The 24,819-nt window shown below is 42.7% G+C and overlaps 1 protein-coding gene across 1 annotated transcript in view; it reads left to right on the top strand.

The window, feature by feature from the left end:
- LOC115079705 (disintegrin and metalloproteinase domain-containing protein 19-like) overlaps positions 1-24,819 on the top strand; it is a 50,590-nt gene that overhangs the window by 5,142 nt on the left and 20,629 nt on the right. Inside the window, exons 2-5 of the mRNA XM_029583452.1 lie at positions 833-945; positions 2,686-2,756; positions 16,071-16,149; positions 21,398-21,474. The gene's annotated coding sequence lies outside the window, so the exon portion shown is untranslated. The remainder of the gene's footprint in view (positions 1-832; positions 946-2,685; positions 2,757-16,070; positions 16,150-21,397; positions 21,475-24,819) is intronic.

Genomic DNA, 24,819 nt, shown 5'->3' with positions numbered 1-24,819 from the left:
TTAGAACGGGGAGGAAAGCTGAAAAAAGAATACTCAAGAGTAGAGTATTTTTCAGCGGACAAGAAGTTTGTGGTATTTTCCTGAAAGAGGGCAGAAAACAGGAATAACGTTAGGACATATGGCTTTACAGAAAGGGAGGCCTCCCAGAATTTAAGAGAGCATGGGATAAGCACAGAGGGTTCTTAATCGCGGGGACGTGAAGGTAAAGGTGGAGACCACGTGGACATGACAGCAATGGAAAACCGGTCAGCCTAGATGGACGGTGTGGTCCTTATCAATCATCCCATTCTCTGTCTGTGTACTCCTGTGACTGGTCTTCCTATGCATAGTATATATACATTAATAAAAAGCAAGTGAAAAAATCTCTTCATATTACTGCAGGGAGAGTGGGATTTTTTTTCCTCATTTAAATAAATACATTTAGAAAGTGGTATTGGGATTTACAGTAAATCCAGCTTGGTGACAGGGATAAGGCAAATACACCACACATGTTGAAAATTGCAGTTTATAAAAAACCATATAGAGATGTATAGAATGGCGGTATCTTTTCTGTATGTGAAATGTGAATACGCCACATTATTAGAAGGAATTTTTCAACACATTAATTGCACAGTCTGCACATGACTGCCCCACATTTCAAACGCAGAGCACCTTAATGCACCTAAAAATGTTTGAGTTTAGCAGCTGGAACAGCCTGGGGTTCTAGTCCAAGGAGAACTTGAATGCATTCATCATCGGCTTTCCCCACGCACAAGTTTTTTTTTTTTTTTGCATTTCTGTGATTTACGATCCCAGAAGTTCCTTATCTTTAAAGCTGCTTTGTGTTAATTAGGGAGAGGGAGTGATGCCGGTCCACAGGCGCTGACTGATCATGTTTCAGGATACGAGGTGACAATCCCTCGCTGGCTGACGAGGAGGAACTCGGGGAGCAGCACAGAGGACAAGGTGAAACCGCATACTGTGTGCAAAGAGTCTATTTCATCTTTAACTGTCATTAAAATCAGGTTTTCTTATACATGCCAACTCAGCTTACTATATATATATTTTTTTAATTATTTTACTTCTGGTTCTGAAAAGCAGAAGGAAAGCAGTGAAAAAATGCCTCCCTGTTTTAAGGAGAAAATGACAAAATCTGATGTGAGTTTTTGTGACCGGGATTTACCAGGTTATGGTTGAATCCCTTGTTGGAGTGGGGTGTTTCTGTTTTCTTTTTCCCCCTCATTCAGCCTACGTTTTATAATTTTCTCCTTTTCCCCGGAATGGGCAACACAAGGTCCCTTGAGGGCTGGAGGGAAATCTCCCACCCTCAGCACCGCTCTTTGGTCAGCTGGGGGGTCATTGCTCCAGCAGCTGCTGTCCTGCCTCCCTCACTCCTCGGCATGCTTGGATCCCTGTCGAGCAGGAAACTCATACTCGAGAGTCCTGTATCACGGCATGCAATGCCTGTGTCCACATCACCAGGCTGGCTGAAAACTGGAGTTAGCTCCTCGCTTGCCTTAATTCCACATGAGGTCATTCGAGGACGCCCCTGTGCAGTACAGAACACTGTCAGGTTCCGGTTACTATCATCTTCTCTACCCTGTCAAGAGGGCTGGTAACTGGAAAACTTCTACCATATCATTAATGTCTGAACTGGGGCTACAGTGAAGAATAAAATCATAAACAGAAGGACATTCTCTAAAGGCACATTGATATTCTTTCTGTTCCCAAGTGTGTCGGAGAGAATCCGAGCATGCTACACTGGGATTGTCTAAAGAATAGGGGACATTTCATTGCATGACCTATCGGTAGTCTGCACTGTTGCCATGAATTACTGCAGCAAGGAATATTATTAATAGGTTCACGGTTGCAACTTAATCTAAAGAGTGCAACTGGAAATCTCTCTGCAGTTGGGCTAAACCAGAAAGTTCATTGCTTTAATTAGAAAGCCCACCCTTCCATCAAAGTAATGTGACGTTGCTAAATAGCTTTCCTATATAGGCCCAAAAGGGGCGATTTTCAGTAGCCTGTGTAGCTGCAGAGTACCTGCAGCTCGTTTTTCTTAGAGAAACTACCTAGGTAGTGAGTGCAAAGAACAGACACTAAACGTTCCCGCGTGCTTTGCACCTGATATTTGTGTGGGCAGACGAGGAGGGGCACCAAAATTGCACTCGTATTTTTTTTTTTTAATCCCATATATGCATGCCATGTTCCTCCATTCACCTAAACTTATCATCCCCGGGAATGCCTCCCTAAAACCCGGCTCGAAGTGCTGCACGTGAATCACGGAAGCCCCCTAGGTACTTTTAGTGGGGGAGAGGCCTGCAATTGCCCTCAAATATGGGACAGAGCCTTTTGGGGAAGACTTGACTTCTTATGGCCATGTGTGGTTTTCCTTGTAACCTGCCCTGACCTATGGAAGGGAGGGTAACAAAGGTTTTAAATAAATAAATAAAATCTGCATAAGGGTTTTATTTTCTGTAAAATGCCAAGTGGCCAAATCTGTTCCAGTCTGCATACGACTGTAGGTAGCCAGGGACGGTTTGACTCGGCTCTTACACAGTGAGTCTTAAGTCTCTGCCTGTTGGTTGCTGTGAGGTCCTCCTTCAGTTTGGACACTAATTTCTTTCTTGTGCTTAATGCACTGCTGTAATTCTGGGATGCCTGCTATTTATAGGTAACACACGCTATCTTGCATTCATTTAGCATCCACTCCGGGCTCAAATCCAGGTAACAGCAGAGGGGAGAGATCTCGTCTTAGACATTGAGAAGAATGAGTAAGTACGGTATATAATATTCTATAATAGTAGAATGAGTAAGTACGGTATATATATATATTCTATAATAGGAAAGAAATAGGAAGGATTTTGGCACAAGCAAGTTAGATGTAAAGCATTATAAGGCAAGCCAAAGAGAATTTGAAAATAAACTTGCCAGTAAGGCAAAAACTAAAAACCACATAAGCCTGTGAAGGAGTCACTCAGACCATTGGATGACCGAGGGTAAAAGGGGCACTCAGGGAAGACAAGGCTGTTGCAGAAAAACTAAATTAATTCCTTGTTTCAGACTTTATTAAAGTGGATGTTCTGGAGATACCTATGCCAGAAAAATTCTTGGAGGGTGACTATTCAGAGGAACCAAATCAAATCACAATGGGCCAGGAAGATGCAATAAAACAAACTGACAAACTAAAGTGTAACAAATCACCAGGACCAGATGGTATATAACCCAGAGTTCTGGAAGAACTAAAAAATGCAATTGCATTCTTATTACTAGAACGTCTCATTCAAATTAGCTATGATACCTCAGGATTGGAGGGTGGCTAATATAATGCTTATTTTTTAGAAAAGGGCTCCAGGGGTGATCCAGAAAACTACAGACTGATGAGCCTGACATCACTGCCAGGCAAAAAGATAGCAGATAGCCAATAATTTTGTTCTTCAGACTATCTGGATAGGAAAAGACTAATAGGGCAGAGCCAACATTAATTTAGCATAGGGAAGTTTTGCCTTATAAATTTGTTAGATGTTTTTGAAGGGGTTAGCAAATATGTTGACAAGGGTGAATCAGGTGATATCTCAAAAAAGATATAATTGCGATGGAGAAGGTACAGAGAAGGGCGACCAAAATGATAAAGGGGATGGAACAGCTCCCCTATGAGGAAAGGCTAAAGAGGTTAGGGCTGTTCAGCTTGGAGAAGAGATGGCTGAGGGGGGATATGATGGAGGTCTATAAAATCATGAGAGTACTAGAATGGGTTAAATGTAAATCAGTTTTTTACTCTTTCAGATAATACAAGGACTAGGGGGCATGCCATGAAATTAGCAAGTAGCTCATTTAAAACAAATCAAAGAAAATTCGTTTGTACTCATTGCATAATTAAGCTCTGGAATTCATTGCCAGAAGATGTGGTTAAGGCAGTTAGCTTATCTGGGTTTAAAAAAGGTTTGGACAAGTTCCTGGAGAAGTCCATAAACTGCTATTAGTCAAATTGAGTTAGGGAATCGCCACTGCTTATTACAGGTATTAGCAGCATGGGATCTGTTGACTGTTTGAGATCTTGCCAGGTACTTCTATCCTGGATTGGTCACTGTTGGAAACAGGATGCTGGGCTTGATGGACCCTCGGTCTGACCCAGTATGGCAACTTCTTACGTTCTCTCCCCCTGCAGAGGAGATCAAGCGCTTCAGCTCCACAGGCACGCATTATTTTTCTGCCTTGCAGCTCTCAGTACCACCGTCAGACCACAAGGCCAGTCCCGGCATGTGCTGTGTTGCCTCTCTCTTTAAAGGCATCTTTTTCTCAGCTCAAACATCTGGTCCATTGCATTGTGCTGAGGATCTGAATTGTGCTGTGGTAAGTGAAGCAAGATTACTGCAGAATCGGCTCAGGAGGCTTGGGTTATCTTCCAAGCCAGGCCCTCTCTCCTGAATAAGTGAGCTGCTCCCCGCCATGGAGACAGTGTGCACTGGGAGCCGGCACGGGTAATGAATACTGACAGCAATACCCCAAGCAGATGAGTTTCCGTCAGGATGACCTCACCGCCAGGAGCCTGCTGGGAGTGAGACTTTGCCTGACGGAGGAGTTGCCGCTGCCTTCATCCTGTAAGAGCAGCCGTGAGCAGGCGCTTTCTGTCTGCGTTTTATCTCTTGGACAGAGGTCTGCAGCCACCAGAAGCTCATGGCAGACTTCAAGGAAGCTGCTGTCAGGCTTACTGGACTTTGAACGTCGTCATATATTAGGTGTTGGGGGGAGGTTTAATCCTTCCGTTTTGACTAAATTCCAAATGCTTTCAGTTCTCCAGGGTAGCTGCAGGTTGGATGGAAAGGCATTAACTTTCCCTCCCTTACATTGTACAGGTTAGTCAATAGGCCAGGAAGGGATTGTCTTCAACTCATGGATCAGACCTTACGTTTCATCTTGGACAGAATGAGGCTGAGAAGGGATTCTTAAATAAACATATTAGCTGATGTGTATGTGTGTCTGTGCAAATGCAAGCGGCGTACGTTTTTGCCAGACGCGTGCAATATAATTTCTTTCAGTTCTGTGGCTCACTGTCTGAACCCATTAGTGTGTTTTGAAGAGCATATTTTTTTTGAATGGAATTAAGTGTGACCAGCAAAGTTTCTGCCAATGGCCAGGCCCAATGATTGAGCAGCTGGTGTGCTCTGCAGTGCACTGCGGGTGAGGCTGGGCTCAGTTCCCTGAGCTGGCACCTGCACCTTAGGCCCGCAGGAGCTGGAGATGGTAGACGGCGAAGAAGACGCAGTCATTGCACAACAGCGACAGCTGCAGGTGTCGGAGTGCACGGGTGCTAGGCTCCCTTACAAAGACTGCAATGCTTGGGTTCTAGACTAACTATTGTAAAAACCCCTGGTGGCTGCAGACAAAGGCCCAGATTCCTCTTTCAAAAAAATGGAGGCAAGCTGGGTTGATCAGGTGAGCCAGGCCAGATAATCCTAAAATGTGGACGATAAAAACCATAGTCTGTATCCGGGACCGTATGATGAGTGTGTCAGCCAGTCAGCTATTTTCATCACCTGGTGCATGACACCCTTTTATTTAACTCCGAGGATCTGCCATGCAAGTCAGTGGTATGGATACCGTGATGATACAATGCAGAAAGCATTTTTGTATTGTGAGAAGAAGCTGCCACTTCACCTTTCTTTACAGCTAACAATGTTTATATTAAGGGATATGTCATTTCATTTGAAACTGTTAACTGTCAGAAGGGATTAGTGTCACTTTCTAGTTCTCACATTCAGTGAGCATCCGAAACCACTTTTATAAATATAAGACGGACTTGCCGCACTTACTATGACCATTATTATGCAAGAAATTGCACAAGGCGCAAACCTCCACTGACTAAAGATAAATATTCCCCGTGCTAGTCCGAATATCATTTTTGCTGCATGAGAAAAAAAAAGTCACGGGCTGGCAATCTCCCAAGATTTGACCAAGAATTTTGGAAAATAGAGGCCTCTGGCATTAAAAGCCCACATCATTTGAGCTCTGTGGGAGTTATTTCATGTTTAAGGTTTGGCTTAGTTAAATTTCTCAGTCAGTCTTGTGCGGCTCCACGGGTGAAGGTTATTTCAGTTCCTCATGGGCTGTTTGCGAATTGTTCTTACTGCAGATACCATACAGTATGACCTAGAAGCCTCTACTAAGAGGAATGGTCCAACTTTAGTGTGTGTGGGGGGAGCAGATGTAGTAGTATTAGTGTGAGTTTGAGCTCCCCTACGAGGGAGCCTGAGATGGTGAGCTCTCAGCCTATATAAGCTCAGGCCACCAACTTAAGTTGACCCAGCTAGGGGCAGCTTGCCTCTTTGTTGCCACCCTAGGTTTATTTTCCTAGGGAAGGACCCTTGCGTCTCAGAGATTGAGACAGGTTAAGTGAACAAGAAAGGGTACCTCTTCCTATTTTGGCCATGGTTGTTGGAAACCTTTTGGTTGTGAGAAGGAAGCTTTTGCACCCCGCCTACCCCTTGTTTGGTTTTCCCTTTTTCCTTAAAATATTTTCTTTTTTGTTCTTCACCTGAATGCCCCAGGACTCAGGGACTCTGTTTTCCATCATCTTGAGGAAGTGGTGAATTTCACTGAGAGAGAACCTTAGGGCCATCAGTGTATTCATGGAGAAATAAATCTACATTCATTCCCAGGGGGGAGGAATAAGGGGAGAGAGACGAAAACTAGTGGCACCACTCGTGTAGCCACCATCTTCACATGAGATGAACAGGAAGAGAGGAGCTGAAATGTACCATTGAGGTATGAAGTGAAGGACGGAGGTGAATCTAGATAAAGGTATGACTAATTGGGACTTTCTCTCAGTTTATAAGTGTTAAGGTAATATCCTATCCACCAGTTATTCAGAAGAAGCTTAAATACCTCAGTACTTGACCTGGAGAAGGAATCAACCTTATTAATTGAAACTGGCGTTAACAACAGGATAAATTTAATGGAAGTAAGAGATCATAAATTTATAAAAGATGTAATATGTAAATTAGATTTACGAGTATTGAGAGCTGTAAAAATCTTTTTCATCAGTTTCCATCCTTTCTCAGTAAAAGTGAAGTTGGAAATCATATCAGCTTCCAGAGAGCTTATTTCTGCTGTTTACTATGAGATTATTAGTACTGTTTGCCAATGACTTTAATGCTTGATTGAAAACTAAAACACACAAGGCCTAGAAGAGTAATCTTCCCCCTCATTAGGAAATTCAGGAGAAGACTGAAACGTTAATATTGTGTTTGAGGTGTGGTTCCTCAGGGTCTTGAGATGGGACACCAGCCCAGAGGTTTCCTCATAGATGGCTCCTGATTGTTCAAATGGCTTCTCATGCATCTAGAGCATGAGGGGAAACAATTCTTGCTACGTTAGGACTTGGTGAGGCATGTATTGAAGAGTTGGGTCAGGCCAATGCCTGAGGTCTACAATGCGGTTTGTACAGTTTTATGCACGCTCACTAACATCATCCAGCTTGAGGCATGCCTCTCCCATGCTTTGCCCAGGCACGTGATAATCATTATAAATGGATCTTTGGGGGTAATTTTCAAAGGTGTGTATGAGCATGAATTGGGTTTTATACACATAAATGGCTTTACTAAAATAGTCCTCGAATCCTTGAATGGCAGGAGAGAGCGTTCTTGGGGAGGGGGAATAGCAGAGTTGGAACTTAGGCTCATACTTTTTGATTTTTAAAATTATGTGCGTAAGATACTCCCTAGGAAGAGCAGGTCTTACTTTAAGCAAGTAATGTGCGTGTTTACTTGGCCAATGACCTGAGGGTTTTCAAAGCTAACTTGTACATGCAAGTTTGCTTTGAAAATACTCGGCAATGTCCATGTGTGCCATGCCCACGCAGACGTTGCCACTGTGCGCACTGTTATGAAATAATTACCCTCTTCAGGATGGCCCGGGTAGTAGTGATAGCTGGCACATTCTTTGCAGTAGGTTTAGAAGAAAATAATCTTAAACCCCAAGCGTCTTCTAGTGCGAACTCATTTGTCTTAAGACATTAGGTAGCGTGTAAACATCTAATTTTAGTGCACTTCATAAGAAGAACCCTCTAGCTAGCAGGCATATCATATCCTGCTTCTAGGTCAAATGTGTGAACTCCTCACCTCCTCTCCTGTCAGGCATATTTTTAGCTGCCAGATGAGGCTTTTTTTTTTTACTTTAGTTCATTTCCTGGCTTATCTGGTTGTGTTTAACAGTGATAGAGGAGCTGTGTCCTTGGAAATGTATATTTTTTTGGTGTGGGGGGGGGGGGGGGGCAGGGTAGTGTTTGTTTATTACCAGACGACTGGGTCATGGTTTCCTGCCCTAGCTGCTAGGATGAGTGGAAACATGCAGGATGCCGGCTGCTGCTCTAATGAAGTTCATTTGTGCTAATGTATGGAAGCTCTCAAGAGGAATGTTTGGTGAGAGAAAAGCAGCTTTCAAAGTCTCTCTTGCAATTCAGTAGAGGGGAGGGCATTTTAGAAAGAAGATGATGGAAAAATGACATTTTTGCCTAAAAAAAAAGTTTCATGGTTACACATACAGAGCTGACCACAGTGGCATAGGTGCCAGCTCTGTGAGTGCAGTGGGTGCTTAGGCACCCTGAATATTAAACTGACTCCTTCACTGTGTCCAGAGTAAAGTTTAGGCACCTCCAGTCATTTTTAAAAGGTGGCTCCCATGTGGATTGGATGTTCTACAACAGGAGATGAGGCTCTAGAGGGGTAGACCCAAGAGTTACATCAGAAATATTACTTCATGGAGAAGGTGGTGGATGCATAGAAGAGTCTTCTAAAGTATATGCAGTAACAGTAGCAGAACTGAAGTACAGATGGGATAAGTACAGAAGGTACCTATCCTCTAAAAAGAGATAGAAAGCCTAAGATCAATTGGGAATCTACAGCATGCAACAGGACGTAATTTGGGCAGACTAGATGGATTCTATGGTTATTATCTGGCGTCATATTCTATGTTTCTGTATAACGACGCAATAGAATTTATTTATTTATTTATTGGATTTTATATACCGCCGCTCATCAAAGATATCACGGTGTACATAGAACGATAAATACGCAATTGCGTTTACATATAACAGTTTAATAACAGGTGAATTCTAAAGTACATTAAAACAGTAAAATACAGTAACAAACAACTTATTTAACAAAACAACTTATTTAGTTAAGACTAGATAATAAAATAGATTAAAGATTCACTATGATAGCATAAATTAACATAGTATCAAGGCAAACACTGGAGAAATGAGAGGGGGGGAACAAAAGTAAATTGTTCCCTGGATGGTTTATTTTTATTCATTGTCATGAAAAGTTAGCTCCTTCTAATCCTGAAAATTTGGTGTGGGTCAGTCACAAGTTGTACTCCCAGACTATGTACGGACAGGCCTGGATTTGTCAAGAAGCACACTAGGCCTGTGCCTAGGGCGGCAACAATCTGGGGGGGGGGGGCAGCAGGCTGGCTGATGATATACTGCCTTCCAACTGTGCTCAGTCTCAATCAGCATTAAATTCCATCTGCCATTTGGATGCCCAATCTTCCAGTCTCGCAAGGTCCTCCTGCAATTTATCTCAATTTGCTTATGATTTAACTACTTCTGAATAATTTTGTATCATCTGCAAATTTGATTGTCTTACTCGTCGTATACCTTTCCAGATCATTTATAAATATATTGAAAAGCACTGGTCCAAGTACAGATCCCTGAGGCACTCCACTATTTACCCTTTTCCACTGGAGAAAATTGACCATTTAATCCTACTCTCTGTTTCCTGTCTTTTAACCAGTTTGTAATCCACGAAAGGACATCGCCTCCTATCCCATGACTTTTTAGTTTCCTTAGAAGCCTCTCATGAGGGACTTTGTCAAACGCCTTCTGAAAATCCAAATACACTACATCTACTGGCTCATCTTTATCCACATGTTTATGGATTCAAAAAAATGAAGCAGATTTGTGAGGCAAGACTTCCATTGGGTAAATCCATGTTGACTGTGTTCCATTAAACCATGTATTTCTATATGCTCTGTGATTTTGATCTTTAGAATAGTTTCCACTATTTTTCCCAGCACTGAAGTCGGGCTCACTGGTCTACAGTTTCCAGGATCGCCCATAGATCCCTTTTTAAATATTGGGGTTACATTGGCCACCCTCCAGTCTTCAGGTACAATGGATGATTTTAATGATAGCTTAGAAATTTTAACTAATAGATATGAAAATAGACCACTTTCTCCACTTGGATAGGAAGGGAAGGCTAGAGACTGGGCGATAGTGATCATCTACGCTGGGTTTGATGCCTGGTTTCTTCAATATAGATTTAATCACAGCATTTTTAAGTGAGACAGGTAGGCGCCTTGAGTTAATATAGTGATTATGGTGGTTAGCCTGGGAACTATATCTTGTCATGTTCCTTATGGACTCCCCTGACAAGTCAAAAAGATTTGCTATGGCTCAGATGCAAAATGCATGTAAAACCCAAAAGTAAAGTACATCAGGGGATGACAATTGCACGCATGTATTCCTAGAATATGTTGATCAAAAGCAAAATACCCTGATGGAATCCTCATGTTCCCCTTGACAAGCCCTGACAATTTGGAGTTGATAAGACACTGACTAGGGACGTTATTTGCAGACAAGGGTGAGCTTAGAAACCTCTCTCTCCCTTTAGAGAGCAGGCTAAAAATCTTTTGGCCATGTAATTAGCTTCTGGTGAGTTGAATAATCCTGCAGCTACAACATAAAATGCGTTCTCTCTATCCCAATAATTACAGTTGAAAGGAGAAGCTGAGCAGGAGAGAATGGAAAGGGAATTTCCCATTTACTTCTCCATTTGTAGCTGACAGCATTGTATGCTGTGTGCTGCCCTGAACACTAACTGAGCTGAAATCAGGTCAGCCAATCTTGGGCTTAGAGTAAACCTTCTCCAGGGAACTCCTCGGTGCAATGAGCATGTACAGCAGGTAGCTCACCCTACATCCTGTTACAGTGTCTAATGCTTCTTTAGATTCTTACTCCATCTCTTTCCTACCTCCTTCCCTCATTCTCTTTTGTATCGTTTCTAAGCCTCCTTAACTCATTCTGTGCTCTGCTGCATTAATTCCTCTGCAGTACGCCTCTTGGAACGCTTTTTAATAAATGTTTCCAAAACCTCACTGGTTAAATATTTGCCCTCAGATGGGAGCTTACTTTTTTTTTTTTTTTTTTTTTTTTGTCTGTTGCCCAGCATACAGCGAGGGGCCATGTCCTCATAACGCAGACTTTTTTTTTTTTTATGCCATGTGTAACTGGCACTCAGAAGGAGCTCGATCCAAAACAATGATATCATTGATTTCATGGCGACGGTCCAAGATTGCTTCTAACGGCCTTATGGAGCAGCACATTATGGCTCCTCTCCAGAGCTTGTCTCATTGCTCTCTTATAAGCCTCCCCCCCCCCCCCCCCCGTCAAAGCTTTCAGCTTAATGAAAAATAAAAAGGACTTCTCTCCTCACAAGCAGGCTGCAGGAAGTGGTTGCCACTGGAAGAGGCTGTCTGATCACTTTATAATTCTGAATATGCGTTTTGTTTTAGTTATTCTAATATTTTTTACTTCTGGATGAATTGCATCATGAATCCAGAGGAGAAGAGCAATTAAAATAGAAAGAAAAGAGGGGGAATAAATCCATCTGATGTTATCAGGTCGGAGATGGATCATTTTGAGATGGATCTTCCTTTGATTTTAGGTGATACATTTTGACCTAAAGCTTTGAGAATTACATTTGGTCCAAGAGCCCAATTAATTTTGATCATTAATCGCCTGACTGTTTGGCTTACATTATCAAATACTGGATCACTAGCTTATGTAGAGAGAAAGTACACTCAGTATGTACTCCCATACCCTGCAATGGCTTTCTGCACTATATGGAGAATTTTTGGACCATTTCTAGAGATTTAGTGATTTTTCTGGAAGTCTCCAATGGATTCTCAAGTGCTGAAAAAGATGAAGATTGGCAAAATGCAGAACTATTGGACAAACATTGGCGAGTCCAGCAAAATGTCTTAAGTTTGGAAGGTATATGGCGGGGTAACATAGTGAATGACGGCATGGTCAGTCCATGTCCTGCTAACCCATCTTTACCTCTGCTCCATTCTGCAATAAAGCTCACGAGATTAAAGCTACAGTAGGAAAGAAAGTTCCACGTGCCTGTCAGTCGGACAGAAACAGGCATTGCCACTGTGAGCTGCAGCAGAGTTCCAGTGGCCATCAGGTTGTGAAGAATGTCTAGGATTGCACTTCCTTTCGTTGGTAGGTAATTCAACAAAGTCCCTCCCTCCAGTCCTCGGAGACGTGGATTTTTGCCTTTTTCATTTTTTTATCCCATTCATTGGACCAGTAGAAAAGAGGCTTATGGTACCTGAGTTTCTGGATGTGAAGGAGTGATTTGCTTAGTGTCAAAAGCTCAAGGCACTGCAACCACTTTTCTGCTGGCCCAGAACTAGTAAGATACCAGTTTCACCTGCAACAGATATCAACCTTCTAATGAAGCGTTTCAAAGTTCAAAATCACTCCTGAGAACATTGCACTATTTTTTGTTGTTGTTGTTCTTGCTTTGGCCCAAAGTTTCTGTGTGCATCAATGGTGAAACGTTCTCGAAATACTTTGCTGATGTTGCAAGGAGGAAGATTAAAGCAAGACCTGCATTTTGCAATGACGTTGTTGTTTAGCATCTATTGCCCACAAAATACTGGAGGAAATAACTGATAGCAGCATTATCGGATCCAGGCCGGCAAGACAAGAATCCTTTTGATAAAGCTTCCCACATCAAAGCAGAGTTGGGGGCTTGTTCCTCTGCAAGTGGAGATAAAGTCAATTATACTCCAGACGCTGCTTGGCGTGAGACGGTATTGAGTTTATCCTCTTCCCTTCTTGCTTGAAAAGAATCAGTATGAAAACGGATCTAAGGTTTGCATCTATTGGCTCAGAGAATATTTAATGTGGCAGATTTGTCTGCTGTCAAAATGAAATGCTGATTTGCACATGGGTCCCTTGCCATAGAGTTGGAGGAGGGGACAACAAGAGGGTCATTTGCCTTCCCCGCCTCCCTCCCCAGATGTCAGAAGTAGTTTTTGAAAGTCCCACACAGGAGATGCACTCTGCTTGCACTGAAAAGCAAACAGGGCCCTCTCTGCACTGTATGGCATGGTTGATCTTCTGATGCAGGATAAAATGCAAGCAGCAGTGAGAGAGCAAGGAAAAGGTACAAAGAGATGCCTCCCAACAGAGTCAAATGCAAATGATTTTTTCTTTTAAAATTGCAGCACCATTGGCCAGCAAATCAGTCTATGATAGCAGTGGTCAACGTGAACTAGAAATTTCTTGTTTTAAGGAGCCAGTTTTCAGAAGCCCGTGAAGCTGCAAAGTATGGAGTACTTTTCCTGCGCAGATTTTCTAATTACTTTTCACAGTGAAATTATGTGGGCAAAAATGTGCTTTGTACCCTCTATTTGTGAGGATTGGCAGTGCTCCTGCTTTGAAAATGCCACGTTCTTGTTCTGTTTTCCCCTCCTGACCCAAACCCGCCCAAAGGAACATCCATTGTAATACAGATAAAAGCAGGTGCATTGTGAACCCTGTGGTTACTTTCTCGCCGCTCCGAGGAGCTGCGGTATTTACCTGCGTAAACAGCTTTTGTAAATCGTCCTCTAAGAGCCATGGCGCGTTGCCAGTGCCGCTGACCTCACAGTAGGAAGACGTTGGAGAACTCGCTTTCATGACCTCAGTCTGTCTTCTTCCGAAATAGGGACCAGTATTGCTTTTGAGTTTCTTCCTCAAATTGAAAAGACCTTGTAAAAAAAAAATATATTTTATTTGTAGTTGCACAGAATGACCCAAATTTCAGATTAGCTCCTACAGCAATTTTGCAAGGAAACAGTGAAGGAAGGAAAACTGCACGATTCTGAGGATCTGCAAATGACCTTCCGAGCAGGATGTGTTTGTGCTATTGCCTGTGTTTGTTTACCATTGACTTCTTAATATGCAATTGCTGAGTTTGAAAGCCTGCTTCTTTGGGGCTGCTTGTAGAAATGTGGAAGATTTATTAGACCACAGCAAGCAAAAATAAATAATTAAATAAAATAAACCAGTTGGAAATTCATGTGGCAAAATGTTAGAAGAAATACAACAAAAGTCCCCTTTTACTGAACTCCTGCTAATGGTAAAAATTAAGAGGCTTACTTTGTCAAGGAAAATTGCTCTGTATTTATTCCTAATTTGTGAGCAAAACAACCATAAAAGCCCATATGAAATGCATGATGTGTACTAGTTTTGCACCCTACTGATTTTGTTGGCCGACACTGCTGCGCACTTACGAGTATCGCATGTGATAGTGCCCTATCTTCTTTTCTTTATGATACACCTGTGAATTATATGTATATCTAGTGCATAATATTTATGAATATTCAGTGTCACTTGGTGTTTTCTTGTACTGCATTGGGAAGGGGGCCACACAATTTAAAAGATTTTTTGTGATTAGCTGACGTATATTGCAAACAATTTTAATCTGAACCAAGTATTCAGACTGTAAGAGCAACCTTTATGCTACTTGGATAGGACCAACCAGCTGGCACCCATGGGAGATGGATTATTCTTGGTCCTTCCCACTGGCAGAGGAGGAGGCAGCTCCAGTTCACTGAGGTTCCCGGTGGAGGATGGGGGTGACGACTGTACTGCTCTGATTCCTGATAGGGGAGGGGGAGAAAGATGATCATTGTTGATTCCTAGCAAAACAGAAGAAAAGTAGCTCGAGGCCCTGCTAGGTCACAGCGGGGATGGAGGAGGGAGGAAGAGATATGGAGGCAGCACATTTCCTTTTGGGGGGGGGGGTGTGTTTCTCTCCTCTCTCTTCCAGGCTGTCTCTCTCTCTCACCTCCCCTGGTCATCGGCTCGGGTATCTGCCTCATAGGCGCAGCCAGAGCTGTGGATGCCATGGTTTATCTCAGTGGCAGAGAGAAGAGGCAGTCCATGTGGCCAGAGATGTAAAGCGCATTTCCTACTATGTAGATGATTTTTTTGTACTACATTTCTCCCCTGATTCACAGGTCCTGCTGAAGAGACTGCAAAAGGACCCAAATATTCTTACTTCGGTTAATCTAGATTGTGCTAAAAAAAAAAAAATTCCCATCTCCTTTGTGCAATCTCACCCCTGGATCCCAGACTGGCGACTCCAGGAATTTGCACAGCTGTCCTGTGCAAACCTATAAAGAGGTCACTGTACTCGATTAGGGCTGTACTGTAACAGAAGGCGCTAGGGGGATTTCCTGGGACAGGATTCCATGTGTCTCGTAATTTTGTGTGGTATGCAGTTTAAGGGAGAATCATGGAAGAGTGTTTTTAACCACAGGTGCATTCTGCATTAATGTGTGCTCTGAGATGAAGTTCATAGCTGTACAATGGCGTTTTTCCATTAAAATGTGAGCTTGTGACCTCAGCCCATTAGCCCACTATCTGGATACGTCTCGCATGGATCTCCAGAGAGCCTAATACTTTCTGCTGTCTCTAAGTCATTGGCTTGCCTTTCTACGGCTCTGTCATTGGAAAGCATTTAAACACACAGTGAATGTTGTCCTGCTGGCCAGCGTCCCTCGCAATACAGAAGTTTTGGTTTCCCTGAAGTTTTGTCAATTGTCCCATTTGGAGCTTGGTGCTGATACAATTCAGGGTCTTATTCTTTTGGTCTGCTTAGAGGTTTAGTTCATACTTCTAAAAGAAATCAGTCACAATAACGAGCTTTTCTATTATGGTATTTTATAGACATGCTCCGACCGTACATTGGTGATTTCAGTGCTGCTCTTGTTGTAGTACCAGGGCAAATATGAATAATTAAATATGGTTAAATATGAATGAATTTAGATTACATTAAACCTATAACACCTAATGAAGTGACCCATGTGGTCATTTGCTAATTCATGTTGGATAATCCTGACATTTCAGTAAGAGCACAACATGCAAAAAAAAAAAAATACCACCAAAGCAAATCTGCAAAGTAGGCAAGCTTGAGAAATGACTCAGGACAGTCCTAAATTATTTGTTTCTTTATACTTTGTAGGCAGCTCCTTTCTCCAGAATATACCGAAACCTACTATTCTCCTACTGGAATCCCAAATGTCCTGCCTTTAAACCGCACTGTAAGTATCTTAGACAGAATGGGAGCAGGCTGGGAGAGAAGGTAACATTTCTTCAGCTCTGATGCTTGCTGGAAGGGCTCATGGTGATCGGCTTCTCTTGAGTGACTCGTATGCACAGGGCTGTCCTTTTTGAGAGCAAGGAGGAATCGGGGCAGGTACCATATGCAGCCACCCCCTACTGCACTGCCCCGGTGTCGCTTCCCATTGCCGTGGGCCAGGAGTGGCAGCAGCCTGCATGGTGATAGAGACCTCAGTGGCAGCAGAGAGGTAGAGAGGAAGAGGATTTCCCACCTCAGCCCACTAGCCCAATACCCCCCCCCCCCCCACACACACACACACACACACACTCTTCAATCTTTGGGGGCAGAGGGGGCACGCTCTTGTTGATATACTCCAAGCCCCACACCCTCCTAGGGTCATGCTTACATATGCACATTCCACACCATGCAATAACACCTCCCCACCACCAGGGACACCCTTACTCAATAAGCCACCCTCTTTTAATGCTTTCTTGGCTGAATGAAAGGTGGCAAGGGATTTTTTTTTCTCCTGCCACATTTTATGAAAGTGAAACATATTTCACTGGAAGGGTTTTTTTTTTGTTTTTTTCATAAAAGATAAGAATAGCAGGTTTGGTTTAATGTCTAGATGACATGTGCTACATCTTTCGTTCTGGCACATTTCTTCATTTTGTAGATCCCTCATTTTATAACCCATCCATGACAGTGACATTCCTTGACCATGGCTCTCTTAGAGCCTGGCATGAATGCACCCTGAGCCTGGCCTGCAGGTGTCGCTGTTGTGTGATGGTTGGGACTCCCTCTGTCCCAGCAACTGTGATCATCTTTGCAGCACCTATAAGCTTCTGCTGCCATAAGGAGGAGTAATTAGATCAGGGATTTGAACCCAGGGTGTCTTGCACTACAGTATGTAGTGCTGCCATGAGACCCTGGCCAGTCCACATAATTTTCCCTAAAGGTAGTTGAATAAAGGTCTGTTGATAAAAAGTAAAGCCAGTAGAGAAAAAGGTTTTCTTCTACTGTGTGTGCTGCTATGCAGGCTATCCTGTGGAAGGTTCCTTGTTACAATAACGAGTTAATGTTGCTTCTTTAGGACTATTGCAAGTAATGGAATTGATTTACTATTCTATCTTGGTACATAAATGCATGGTTAACTGATTCTTGTCATGCAATACCAATGTAGATACAATTTTTTTTGTAAAGATGCGAAACTTTTCTTCTGTTCTTTCCTATATTAGTAACACAAAAGCTAAAACAAAGAGGGGAGGCTGATATGCAGAGAGATTTAATTTTTTGGAGGTTCCCAAGCCTGCTCGAAGGGTCCCTCAACTATTTTGGTTTTCAGGATATCCCCTGAGAATATGCATGAGACCAATTAGTATCCAGTGGAGGTATTGCATGCAAATATATCTCATGCATATTCACGGTAGATATCCTAAAAACAAGACTGGCTGAGGACTGTGAATACAGGGTTGGGAACCACTGCTCTGAAGTACAGAACAGAGCCTATAAAGTTGACTAGTCTGAGCCATTTCTGTTTAATCCCCTTATGTAAAATATCCAGAATATATTAGTTTTCATGCTCACGTCTGGGTCCTGAATCAAACAATATTCAAGTGATAGGCTTCATTTTCAAATGAATTCAAAGTAGCTGAAAAGTACTTTGAGTACATTTCAAATTGTTACTTTGCTTTCTGAGCAGTCAGTAACAGTAACTAGTTATATTACTTGTGTCAGAACGAGTAATAACATGCATTAGCCACTTTCGAAAAGAAATGTTTGCTTCGCTGGATAGATTTCCCAGTTGGGTTTGATATTCTTCTGTCGGTCTCTCTGCCTCTGCCGCGTGCTGGAAGGCCGGCTCTGGACAGCTGGGCTCTCACTCGATCCCTCTTTAAGATTTGCTGAGCTCAGAGCCTTTGCTGGATTACACAAAGAAATGCATTGGCTCGGGAGCCAAGGGACACATGAACACATCGCATGCCATACGGGACTCTGCCCATGGCAGCTAGAAAGAGAAGGTGAGGGCTGGAGAAAGGGTTTAGTGTCACCCGTTGACTCCCGAGTATTTCTTTGTTGCTTGGCGCATCAGAGACCCTGCCCTGAACTGAACCCAGAATATCCAGGAGGGAATTTTTGTACGAGGGAGGAAGGAAGGAGGTGCCTGGTCATCTCACTCAGGGAGGGAGTAATCAAACCGCCCACGTTTCTGCAAAGCCTGTGGATAGCTTTTTACCCGGGGGGAGGGTTGCTGAAACAATCAAAGTTTTGCTTTGATTATTGCCTCACATAAAAAGTGCTGGCAGAGATTTGCACCTGCCTTTTCAAGGGAAAAATTAGTGATTCTTAAAAACTATCCACACAAGTGCCTCCCCCTAACCAAATCCTACCCTGGGAACACCTCTGAAAATATGTGGAGAAAAGTGCCCTTATTGCTCATGTAGTGGGTGAGCAATTAATGTTTAGAAAAGCCCTTTTCCACAGGTTGTGTTTTGTTTGTTTTTTTACCCGCAGAATGGGTTTTCATTGTTGCCCTCTTCGGGGGGACAATTTTCAAACCGTTCACGTTTTTGATTTGAAACGTGGCCGCATGCGGGTTGAAATCGACTGGAAAAGGATGCGTGTAGCGTTGAAAATGCCGTCTACACTCGTGCGTTTCCTCTCCTGGCCTTAGCAGTGTCTCCTCTCAGTGCGGCTGAAAGTTAGTCACACTGAGCATGGGCAATTTTCAGTCGGCGGAATTGACACAAAAGTTGCTTTTTTTTTTTTTTCACTGCCGTAAAATCACTTTGAAAATTGCCCTCTTAACTGGTTCTGAGTTTGGAAGAGAACTTTGGCACTTCTGTAAGAGCAGAGGTAACATCAGTCTGTCTATGAAATCCATTGTGTCTGCGTTCTCTGTCGCAGTTGAAGTTTGTACAGTCTGACCATTAGAAACATGTTTTTGGAAGAGCTAAACAGTTTTAGAACATAAAAGATGCATTGTACAATTGATCTATTCGGTTAGTCAGAATGCATAGCTGTGCACGATTTAAAGACTGTTCTATGCTAAACTCCGATTTTGCACAAAAAAAAAAATGATTCTCCGCATCTGGACATCAAGGGGTCCACATCAAAGGCATTTGGCCAGTCAACTTGTCATTTTTTTGTGACTAAATGCTGACTTTTGAATATTGTGGGCACTTATCCAATGACATTTTTAGCCTAGATAACTCATTCTGGGGCATTCCAGGGCAGAGTTAAATTAACCAGATAATTTATCTGGCTGATCCTTGTCATGCCGTAGAGTAGTCCTAAAGTTTGTTGGATAAATGTCTCTGGCTAACTTTAATTTAGTTGGGTATTTTCAGTAGCACTGCTTGCGCCACTGATTATACCAACAAACGGCCGATACAGTAAAGTACGCGGGAGAGCGGGCGAATCTCTCTGCGCGCGCACAGGCCACTCTCCTGTGCACGCGATTCTGTATTTAAATGAGGCCCGGCAGTAAAAACAGGCAAAAGGAGGCGCTAGGGACACTAGCGCATCCCTAGCGCCTCCTTTTGGACCGAAGCAGCGGCTGTCAGCGGGTTTGACAGCCGACGCTCAATTTTGCCGGCGTCCGGTTTCCGAGCCCGTGGCTGTCAGCAGGCTCAAGAACCGACGCCGGCAAAATTGAGCATCCAGTTTTCGACCCGACAGCCGCGGGCCGATTTCAAAATTTTTTTTTCTTTTTTTACCCTTCGGGACCTCCGACTTAATATTTCCATGATATTAAGTTGGAGGGTGCACAGAAAAGCAGTTTTTACTGCTTTTCTGTGCACTTTCCCGGTACCTGGAGAAATTAGCACCTACCTTTTGGGTAGGTGCTAATTTAAAGCAAAATGTGCGGCTTGGCTGCACATTTTGTTTTCTGAATCGCGCAGGAATACCTAATAGGGCCATCAACACGCATTTGCATGTTGCGGGCGCTATTAGGTTCGGGGGATTGGACGCGCGTTTTCAGCCCCTTACTGAATAAGGGGTAATGCTAGCTTGTTCAATGGCGGGTTAACGGTGCGCTCCATCGGAGCGCACTGTATTGTATCGGCCCGAAAGTTAGCTAAATAAGTTCATCTGTCTAACTTTGCTGACTGGACAGCGGCTGCAAATAGACCCCTTAGTATGCAAGGAAGAAGCTTTTTTCTTACCTGTCTGTGTCTAAAACACTGAGGGATCAGACTGTAGCATATTGTCAATATGTGACACTGTTACTAGATTAGGAGAATTACTGGTACTGAATGCATATGTTAATCTATTTGAAGGATAACTGTATGTGTTCCTAGAAAAGAGTTGGCCAACTCTTCAACAGCCGCAAACAGGCCTGATTTTCAGGATATCCACAATAAATAAGCAGGAGATAGATTTGCATGCACTGCCTCTATTATATGCGGATATATCTCCTGCACATCATTGTGGGTATCCTGAAAACCAAACCTGTTTGTGGCTCTTGAGGACTGGAATTGGCCACCCCTGCTCTTTCTTTCATTCTTTGACCTGTGTGGTCTTTGATCTTATTTGGAGTAAAGACAGAGCCTGGACACATCATGTTGATTTTAAGCCCCCTATTCACACACTGGTGCAAGAAAGGAATCTGACTCTCAGGATACATAAAGTATCTCTCCTGGAAACACAGATTCATAGAAATATGATGGCAGAAAAAGACCATATGGCTCATCTAGTCTACCCATCCATGTAATTTATCTAGCCCTTACAAATAATAGATTAAGACATACACTGAGTACTGTAATTCTCCTAGTCTAATGGAAGTACAATATAGTATCCACAGATCAAATGGACATGCTCTAGACAGGTGTTAGCAGTACGTCTATCTTATTACTGAAGAATTATTGTGGACGATCTGATGCTGATCCAGTTTTATCACAAGAATCTGAATTCTCTTCTCTGGGGGGTTATAATTAGCCCGTCGATTTAGTGCAAACAGCTTCCATAAAGGGAACATGCCTACTACAACGACCTGAGTTGCCAAGTGTTTATATTTACTCTAACAATGCTTTTGCATTACTGAAACGTGGTGGACACAACATGCACAATTTACTTTTATCATTTTAAAATCAGAGTTCAGGTGGTTGGCATTTTTCTGCAATGCTCAGGAGGAGGGCGGGGTTCAAAACCCTGCAGGTTTAAGCAATGGCTAAAGATCTGCTCTGTCCGCGCTCACGTTTTACATTTCTTTTGCTGCCCCCCAGGAGCACTGCTAGTACCATGGCTCCGTGAGAGGGCTGCAGCATTCGAGTGTGACACTCAGCACTTGCAGAGGAATAAGGTAAGAGAAAGCAGTGGGGAAAACCTGTATAATCCATTGAACCGGGTCAGGTCGCTGCCTCTGACTCCTCCCCTCCCTGGGTCCAAGCACCTCCCACCCCACACTCTTGCAGGTGGGGACTGCACACTGCTTGTTTATTACCATGTGAAAGATCTATCTTTCCTCTGGGACTCTGCCGAGGGGATGCCGGTTATATTTGTACATCCTCTGCCAGAGGAGCAATAATAAAATTCAGACCGCGTTCCCGCATGCAGCTTAGACGCGCTACAGCTGTTAGCGAATGTTTGCCATAATCTCCGCTTGGAAGCGGCAGGCCTCGAAGGACCAGGGGCTGCTTGGATGAAGTCCAGTCAGGAAATAATTCTGCCCAAAAAAAAAAGGCCCAGCTGATCTTAATGAGGAAGAAATAGCTCATGGTATAAATAGGAGAGCTTGCAGCCACCTGTGACATATCATAAATAATCAGCCCTAGAAGGAAGGCAGTGCACCAGATCGTTTTATCCGGTTTCATGCTCTTTATCTCTAGATGCTGCGAGTGAAATCCTTTTTTAGGGGGGGGGAGGGGAGTGCCTGGTAGCTCAACCAAAGCCAGGGCAGCATTGTGAGTCTTCATTCACAACTGGGATTTCCCACCCCCCATTTTATAGAACCTTCCCAATTCCCTTGTCCCGGTGATTTCAGCGGCAGTCCTGGACCAGAGGCCATGTACCGGAGCTCCTTCCGGAACCCTGCAGTCCATTGAGCCCCAAATCCAGCCAATAGGTGTTGCTTCCCCTCCGTCCCCTCGCCTGGGTGCTGTGATCACTCCATTTGCAGGATCCCCCAGTCAGCTCGGAGCAGGGCGGAGTCCTGAGCCCGAATTCAAAGCCAGGTGCTATTATGCAGCACTGCCCCCGGACCATCCTGAGTGGATCCTTTCTAATGAATCCTTCTGCGCCGTGTTCCCAGGAAGAGACCCTGCAGCCTGATTCATTCAGGATCTTCTCCCACGCGGCAGTCACGGAAAATACCTTGGCTAAGCAAGAATAGGGTCAGTGATAAACATGGCGAAAGCTGAGATCTTATCTCTCTCCAGATTTCTGTCCCATAGCATGCCTCAACATTTAACTATTGCTAACTTTATCGATTTCTCAGGAGGTTTGTAACCTGGGTGTCATTTTTGACACCAGACTCTCTTTCCGGCCACAAATTAAACAGGTTGTGTGATGATCTTATTATATAAACTACAAATGCTATGCCGCCCTACATCCGTTTCTAAAGAAAAATGAGCTGAAGACGGATTGTACACTCTCTATGGTAATGTCGACAGTGAATTATTGCAATGCACTATATGTGGGTTTATTTACCTGTTTACATGATTCGGGCACTTCCATGTATCCAAAATTCCGCTGTTTGAATTGTGGCGGGAATTGCAATCTCCCAGCACATATAAAACCTTACTTGTTAAAGTATCATGGGTTCCCAGTTATCTGGAGAATAAAATTCAAAGTTGCGTTCTTGGTTTTTAACGATATCAAGTGGCCTAGTCTCAACTGTTTTAACTCTGCCCTAAAATAGTACCAACCCACGAGGACCTTAGGATCAAGTTCACAAATGTTATTGCATGCTCCATCTTTCAAAGTAATTTGACTAGATGAGTCACGAGAGAGGCTGTTTTATGTTCAAGGACCTTTGATCTGGAATTCCTTACCACAATATCTGAAAAGCGAAACCGGGCTATGAAAGTTCAGGAAATTGATAAAGGCCTTTTTCTTCCAACAGGCTTTTACTATATGAGGGTAGCATTGTGATAAGCTAATATGACTTGGAAACAGCATGGGCATGGTCAAGTGCAAGTGATTTTTTTAGTTTTAGGTAGCATGATGAGTGTGTAAATGTGAGTCATGTTTAATGCTTTTAATGTTGTGTTTTTAAATGTTTTAATTGTGAATGTATTATTTTTAAACAGCCTAGAAATGTTGATAGGCGGTTAATACATTTTTAAATACATAAATACTTTTGATAAGTGAACTCTCATTCTGCTTTCCATAAATTGTTCAACCTGAGGGGAAAAAATCCCAGAACAAACCCTCCACTATAGTAATATTCTACAATACTTTGCCCGAGCATAGATTAACATTTAAACCAACATGGCTTTAAATCCATACATTTCATAATACAAACATATTACCTATGAGGGTCCACATTCAGAAGCATTTAACTGGATAACTAATAAGTTATCTGGCTAAATCAATATTTATTTAAAAATGGATAGCCTGCCTAGATGGTTACAATCTGTACACATAACAAATAAATAATGACTTAAAAACCATCAAAACATAAAATCATATTTAAAAACAAAATATAACCCATTAAAACAGCAACGTTAAACATTTAAACAGCACAAAAAAACAGTCCGCATCAAATAATTGTTGCGCTTCTCGCCCACAAAACTCTCAAGTTATTAAGCACTCCCAGCAGTAAAAGACAAAGTGACAGATTGAAGAATAGGCCATACTTGTCTTGAAATCTAACTGATCAAATGCACAGCCAAATAAATGAGGGCCTGATTTTAAAAAGCATTTACTCGAGTAAAAACCAGGTTTACTGGAGTAAATTCACTTTACTTGAGTAAGTGGGTTTTTGAAAATTGCTACAATATATGCCATTGACTTGTCTATAGGATTTACTCACATAAGTGCACTTGAGTAAATGGCTTTTGAAAATTGCTACAATAGTAGCTACATTTACGCATGTAACTCCTTTTGAAAATTACCCCCTGAGTTTTTAGCATTTTCCAGAATCTTAAGATGTCCCAGCCTTTGTCTAAGGCATCTCATTCCAGTGTGTTGGTCCTGCCACATAAAAATAAATGCTCTTCATTCCGCCAGTCTTGCCAAATGCACAGACGGCACTTCTAATAAGTTACGTGAAGAAGATCTCAGTGTACGGGAAGGCTGATAAACCTTTAGAATAGCATTAAAACAGGCTGGAGCCAATCTGTGAATTATTTAAAATAAAAAACAATAGAAGAACCTTAAAATGTATTCTCCAAAATACTGGTAACCGGTGCAACTTTATTAGAACTGGTGTAATGTGCTCATAGAAGGATGAGCTAGCAGCAGAATTCTGGAGTAACTGGATTGCTCTCAAAGTAGACTGGGATAAACCAATATAAAGGGAGTTGCAATAATCAGTTGTTGACATAACGAGAGCATGCACAACTATTTTTAAAATCAGTACTCATTAAGAGAAGGTTTGACATGTCTGATAGACAAAGCTTGAAAAAAAAACCAATTTCTTTACAATGCTATTAACTTGGGACTTCAAAGACACAGAGGAATCCGTGATTGTTTCTACGTTTCT

Source organism: Rhinatrema bivittatum, chromosome 18 (genome assembly GCF_901001135.1).
Source record: "Rhinatrema bivittatum chromosome 18, aRhiBiv1.1, whole genome shotgun sequence".
NCBI lineage: Eukaryota > Metazoa > Chordata > Amphibia > Gymnophiona > Rhinatrematidae > Rhinatrema > Rhinatrema bivittatum.
This window is presented reverse-complemented; position numbering and strand designations above follow the sequence as displayed.